The following is a 7,342-nucleotide window of genomic DNA, read 5'->3' as shown; positions in this document are numbered from 1 at the left end:
CAACTGGTAATCACTTTCCAGCCAATGCAGGAGACACAAGAGGCCTCGGTTTGATCCCGGGTCAGGAGGATCCCCTGGAGAAAATAATGGCAATCTGCTCCAGGATTCTTGCATGAAAATTCCATAGAGATATACGTTATGTGTTAATATAGTTATTTCTATTTCCAAGTGAATGGCATTTTAAAAGGTGCTTCTTGGTCATTTCTCATTATTGCATTATAGTCAGATGACACAGTCTAAATAGTATTGATCCTTTGTATTTGAAGATTTCCATTCAGTTAAGTATACGTACTTCAGATTTCCATCTCAGTGAAGTCAAAATGAAGTGGGTGTTATGTAGAGAAAACACTTGCAATGTCTGAAATATATATATGTGAAATGACTTCCTTTATGCTTCACAATTATTCCAGCATCTTCAGTAGGGTGCCTTTAACAAAGTTCCAGGGTTTTCTCAAATTTTACCAGTTTTTCCACAATGTTCTTTCCTAGTTTCATATTCCCATATAGGATACTGAACTGCATGAGAATATATAGCAAAAAGTTATAGATACCTCCCTTAGCTTACTCTGGTCTATAGCAGTTTCTTAAACTTTCTTTGTTTTTCATGACTTTTGACAGTTTTCAGGAGTCCTTCAGGGACAGGTATTTTGAAGAATGACTCTCTGTATGGGTTTGGTATGTTTCTTCTGATTGCCCTGTGGTTTGTATAATTTTAGAACTATACTTTCAAGGCAAAATATTTTTCTCATCACTTCCCATCAAGGATTCATACTATCAATATGACTTACCCGTAGTTCCTCTGCTATAAAGTTGTCTCCTTCCTACTGACATATTCTGTTCTTGAAACAAGCCACTAAAAGCAGCCTACATTAAGGGAGGGGCATGGAATCTCATCTTGAGGAAAATATCTAAGAGATACACAAGTTACTGAGTATGCAAGTTAATTAAAACCCTTTGTTAGGAAGATCTGGGGCTTCTAGCCATATCTTTTAAATTTTAAATTAATTACAGTAAAGATTTAATAGGTTTCCAGTTAGTGCTAGTGGTAAAGTATCTGCCTGCCAATACAGGAGATGTAAAAGATGTGGGTTCAGAGGAGCCTGGTGCGCTACACTGATGGGGTAGCAAAGAGTTGGACAGACTGAAGCCGCTGAGCACACACACAGATTTAATACCTCAGTCACACTGGCTACATTTTAACATTTGCACAGTGGCATATTAGACAAGGACATAGAAATATATTTTATTGAGAATTCCTTAGTGTTGGGTTGTTAGAGATTTGTGTTTCTACTGCAGGGGGCAGAGAGTCAATCCCTGGTTGAAGATCTAAGATCCCTTAATCCTCACAGCAAGGAAAAAAAAAAAAAAAAACAAAAAACAAAACAAACAAAAAAAAAAACAGACCAGATGAATACTCCATCTGAAAATTCAGATAAAGGATATAAACAGAACATGTTACAGAAAAGAAACATAAGCATTTATATATGTGAGAAACTGATCGCCCTTATGAGGGAATACATGTAACAATTTTAAAAAAGTTTTCTACTGCTGCAGAAATGTCTGTGAATAGCACTGACTTAGGTCATTGTTTTGCCAACCTTTCTTCTTTTCAAATGTAATGCATATTAACACATGAAACTGCTTTAGCTCTGTCTCAAAAATTTGCTATTTTCACTATCATTCAGTTCAAATAGTGTTTTTCCCATAACAAATTCTCTTAGGAGCAATAAGTTATTTAGGTTCAGAAGCAGGAGAAGGAGAAGCCTAAACCACAACATTAAAGAGGCTTGTGAATTACAGAGGTGCCACTTTTGCACTTCGGGTTCCTGGCAATCCTTACTCTATCCTCAGCCTGTTTGCAGTGATATTGCTTCGTTTTCAAACTTTGGAAATTCTGTACTCCTCAGTTATCTTTCTGGGTTTTTGTTTAGTCATGCCACAGAACCTGTGGGATCTTAGTTCCACAACCAGGTGTGGAACCCTGGCCATTGACAGTGAAAGCATCAAGTCCTAACCACTGAACCAACAGGCAATTCTCATATCTTTTTCTTTCTTTCTTTCAAATATTTATTCATTTACTTGGCTGCGCTTGTTTTTAGTTCCAGCACAAGGACCCTTCAATCTTCATTGTAGCATGTGGGAGCAGGAAATTTAATTGTCACATGTGGTATTTTTAGTTGCAGTATGTGGGATCTAATACCCCGACCAGGGAATGAACTTGGATGCCCTAATCTGGGAGCACCAAGTATTTCCACTGGACTACAGGGATGCCCTTCTCATGATTGAACCCAGGTCTCCCATATTGCAAGTGAATTCCTTACTGTCTGAACCACCATAGCTTTGACTATAAGAATTTTGGTCAGCAGAGTGATGCCTTAGATTTTTTTTTTTTAATGCTGTCTATGTTTGCCATAGCTTTTCTTCCTAACAGCTAGCTTCCTTTAATTTTGTGGTTACATTCACCATCCACAGTGATTTTGGAGTCCAAGCAAATACAATCTGCTGTTATTTTCAATTTTTCACAATTTCTTTGCCATAATGGGACCAGATGTTTGATCTTCATTTTTTGAAATTTGAGTTTTAAGCCAGTCTTTCACTCTCCTCTTTTGCCATCATCAAGAGGCTCTTCATTTTCTGCCTTTAGGGTGGCATCATCTGCATATCTGAGGCTGTTGCTGTTTCTCCAGCAATCTTGATTCCAGATTGTGCTTCATCCAGCCCAGTGTTTTTCATGATGTACTCTGCATTCAAGTTAAATAAGCAGGGCAACAGTATATAATCCTGACGTACTCCTTTCCCTATTTGGAACCGGTCACTTGTTCCATGTCCAGTTCTAACTGTTGCTTCTTGACCTGCATACAGATTTCTGAGGAGGCAGGTCAGATGGTCTGGTATTCCCATGTCTTTAAGTATTTTCCAGAGTTTGTTGTGGTTCACACAGTCAAAGGTCTCAACACTTCATGGAAAATAGATGAAGAAACAATGGAAACAGTGACAGAATTTATTTTCTTGAGCTCCAAAATCTCTGCAGATGGTGACGGCAGCCACAAAATTAAAAGATGCTTGCTCCTTGGAAGAAAAGCTGTGACAAACCTAGAAAGCTCATGTAAAAGCAGAGACATTACTTTGCCAACAAAGGTCCATGTAGTCCAGGCTATTGTTCTCCCACTAGTCATGTATGGATGTGAGAGTTGGAGCATAAAGATGGCTGAGCACCAGAGAATTGATGCTTTTGAACTGTGGTGTTGGTGAAGATTCCTGAGTGTCTGTTGGACTGGCAGCGAGATCAAGCCAGTCAGTCCTACAGGAAATCATTACTGAATAGGCACTGTAAGGAATGATACTGAAAGTGAAGCTCCAATACTTTGACCACCTTATGGGGAGAGCTGACTCATTAGAATGCATCTTAATGCCGGAAAAGTTTGAAAGAAGGAGGAGGGGATGACAGAGTATGAGACGGTTGGATGGCATCACACACTCAACGGACTTGAGCTTGAGCAAGCTCCAGGAGACGGTGAAGGACAGAGAAGCCTGGTGTTCTGCAGCCCATGGGATCACAAAAAGTGAACACGACTGCTCAACAACAAATTATTATTTGTCTTGCTTGATGTTTTTCTTGTTTCTGCAGCTTTTCACTTCTAATTAAATTTGTTCTTTGAAACTCATGGAAGGTCTAGGACCAAAAATTTTTCTACAAATAAGGGAGTACCTTGGTGGGGGTTGGGCAGGGGATGGTTTATCACTGGGAAAGCCCTGCAGGGTCCTGCTCAGTTATATGATGAAACAGACTGACAATGCCAAGTGTTCAGTAGAAATGGAAATGCCAGTACTGTTAGTGGCACATCGCTAGCACTGCCAGTACACATCACTTCAATCAGTTTCAAAAAAGCGTTTGACTGTACCTCCCTGTTAGAATGGCTCAGTCAGTAACATCTGGCTGCAATGGAGGAGACCTCGGTTTTAACCCTGGGTCAGGAAAATCCTCTGGAGAAGAAAATGCCGACCCATTGTTGTATTCTTGCCTGGGAAATCCTATGGACAGTGCAGCCTGGTTGGCTAGTCTATGGGGCTGTAACAGTTAAATACCACTTAGCAACTAAACCACTGCCACATGCGTTGTCAGAAAGTCTCATGTCTAGACATATAGACTTAGCTATCCTCGAGAAATTGCAATGAAAGACACACAAATGTTCATAGGGAGCTTATTCAAAAAGGAAAAATAAGAGCCTTAAATTTCAGGCACAATTATGCCAATTCATCCGAGGGAATGCTACCCAGCAATCAAAAAAGAATGTTCCACAGCTACATACAATAAGAATGCATCTCACTTATTTAAAGGAAAACCAAGACCAGGGGAACAGAAAGTCTACTGGGTGATTCTATTTATTTAAAATTTGAAACAAAGAAAAAGGAATCCCTGGTGCTAGAGGTCAGAGAAGTGGTTCCTTTGAGGGGCAGAGAGTGGCCAGGAAGGAACATGGAGATTCCAAAGCTACTTCATTGTAGAGAGAGGAAACGAATACAACCTCAGTTACAGTAAAGCCACACTTTATTTATGTGGGCTCCAAAATAACTGTAGATGTTTACTGTGAAATTAAAAGATGCTCACTCCTTGGAAGAAAAGTTGCGACAAAGCTAGGCAGTGTATTAAAAGAAAGAGACATTGCTTTGCCAAAAAATGTCCATAAAGTCAAAGCTATGGTTTTTCCAGTAGTCAGGTACAGATGGAGGACCTGCACCATAAAGGAGGCTGAGTGCTGAAGAATTGATCTTTTCAAACTGTGGTGCTGGAGGATGGAGAAGACTCTTGAGAGTCCCTTGGACTGCAAGGAGATCCAACCAGTCAATCCTAAAGGAAATCAACCCTGAATATTCAGTGGAAAACTGATGTTGAAGCTCCAATACTTTGGCCTCCTGATGGGAAGAGTCAACTCATTGGGAAAACAAGACAAAACAAAACCAAACCCTTGATTCTGGGAAATATTGAAGGCAGGAGCAGAAGGCATGACAGAGGATGAGATGGTTGGATGGGCATCAGCAACCCAATGGAATGAGTTTGAGCAAGCTTCAGGGGATGGTGATGGCCAGGGAAGCGTGGCATACTGAAGTTCATAGGGTCACAGGGAATCAGACACGACTGAGCAACTAAACAAAAGCCAGGCAGGGTCTTTATGAACAGCTGGCTGAATCTCATGGGGCTTTATTGAATTTCTGGAGGTGGATAGAACATAATTTTTAGCCAGATCCCATGCTGCAGCATGTCTGGAATATTTTGTGTTTGTAGTCAATCTTTTTTGTGTTTTTTTCTGGGTGGCACGTGGGAGTCAGTGTTCCTCACAATGATGGATGCTGTCTCTCTCAGTGCCAGCTGAACTGAACTTTGGATCATGACCTCTGTTTCAGGAGACAACCCTCGAAGGTGCTCTGGCTGTTTGAATGACTGATGATTCTTGGTTTGGATTTCTGTCTTTTCCTTCAGGTTCAAACTTTGTAGCCAGCACTTGGAACATGGAAAGACCCTCCTGTTCCAGTGCCTCCGAGCATGATTTGCAAAGGATGTCACCTGTTTGAAAATTTTGAGGCAAAACAGACAGGCAAATTGTTCATGTTTCCATGCCATGTTCTAAAATACGCCTCTACATTGGCAAAGACTGACAATCTGTAATTGCAAACACAGCACACATAGGGCATTTTGCCAAGTGTTTGACTGTCCTTCATGTGCTGTAAGAGAACCTGATCTGTTTTGAAGGACAATTCACAGATATTACAGACCGTGGAGGGCTCCCAGGAAGCATGGACACTTTCAATGTGACACTGCAGCTGGAAGGGGCTGGGAAACTGGCGGTAGCAGTGCTGGCAGGTAGTGTGGATTTCTCAGCTGTCTCCGTTCTGCCTCTCAAGCTCCAGATGGTTCCTCAGGTGGGTCATAAACTTGACATATTTTAGAACACTCAAGCAGCTGAGTCATTTAAAGGCTGTATGAGTCTTCTGTTCTGGTGCCGTCTCTTGTATGCTGCCAGAGTAAAAGCAATCAAATAACATTTACTTTCATCAGTAAATTTGATCCCAGATTTACTTTCATGGGATCAACAGTCTTGCTCTGACGTGCAAGAGTCAAAAAGTCCATTTTCTCCAGCCATGACAAACTCCATGTTCCTTCTGGATCCATAAGACAGAAGCATGCCTGGTCATTGGCGTGAGTCTGTGAAAAGGATGTCCCACCATGAACATGGCTCGGTGAGGTCAGGGAATCTTCCAAGGTCATAATCATGTTTTTCCAGGAGAGATACCTGGAGGGGCCGTGGTGGAGGTAGGTCCCCCTGGGATTCCATGGCTGAGTTTGGGTCTTTTGGGATTGCCACTGTTAAAATTCACATCAGAAGTGGGACACCAGTTTGAATTAAGAGGGCTTTCATCCTTGCCTCCTAATGAGGGAACGGCTCCAGAGAGACAAGGAGGCCGCAGAGAGAGTAATCCTGAATTGTGAAGGACAGTTTCCAGAGAGCTCGTTTTATAATCAGGTTTAGACGAAGGCTCAGAAATAATAGAACTGCCTCTTCCTCACCATACACACTGAGAAGCTGGTGATACAGCAGCTGGCTCTGATGCTGGGGTCCTAACATTTGCAGGTTGCAACATGCAAGAGGGATCCGGACCCACGTGGTCCTTCATTCTTCTTGAAGATGAGTCCCTGGTCACTCTGTTAAAAACGTTAGAAATGACTGGCTTTGAAGTTGAAATCACTCTGACACAGACGGTTTCAAAGACGTGCTCCACTCCACAAAGATGACGCTCAGCATCGTCATTGTCCTCACCTCTGGATTTGGACACGGCGGTCTTTTTCTCGGGTTCTGGTGGTGCTTGTGCTTCCTCACACGGGAAGAGATAGGCCATTTGCAATCACTTTTGGCTTCAAGTGGCCCCTTCTAGTGTGTTTTTCCCCCTAAGAGCAATCACCAGACAAGGTCGACCCCCTTTGTGGTTTCAGTTAACAAGTTGTTCACTGAGAGTATTAAATGGAAAACTCCAGAAATATATAACTTATGGCATTTTAATCTGCAGGTAATTCTGAGGAGAGTGATTGGAATCTCACACCATCCTGCTTCCTCCTGCCCAGAATGTGAATCGTTCCTTAGTCCTGAACATCCCACGTGTTTGTCACTCGGTTATCACAATGACTGTTGAGATGTCACAGGGCTTGTGACCAAGTTATCCTTACTTTACTCAATAATGGCCCAAATCATAAGTGGAGTGATGCTGTCCATATAGATATGCCAGGGAAAATCCATTACGTGCTACCTTTAAGTGAAAAGATCGAAGTTCTCAATTTGATATAAAAAGA

At 41.7% G+C, this 7,342-nt stretch overlaps 1 pseudogene; it reads right to left on the bottom strand.

Annotated features, from left to right (window-relative positions):
* Positions 1-5,151: 5,151 nt before the first annotated feature.
* On the bottom strand, positions 5,152-6,894 carry LOC108634889 (annotated as a pseudogene).
* Positions 6,895-7,342: the final 448 nt, after the last annotated feature.

Source organism: Capra hircus, unplaced genomic scaffold (assembly GCF_001704415.2).
Source record: "Capra hircus breed San Clemente unplaced genomic scaffold, ASM170441v1, whole genome shotgun sequence".
NCBI classification, from domain to species: domain Eukaryota; kingdom Metazoa; phylum Chordata; class Mammalia; order Artiodactyla; family Bovidae; genus Capra; species Capra hircus.
The sequence above is the reverse complement of the archived record's forward strand: the minus strand, read 5'-3'. Positions and strand labels throughout refer to the sequence as shown.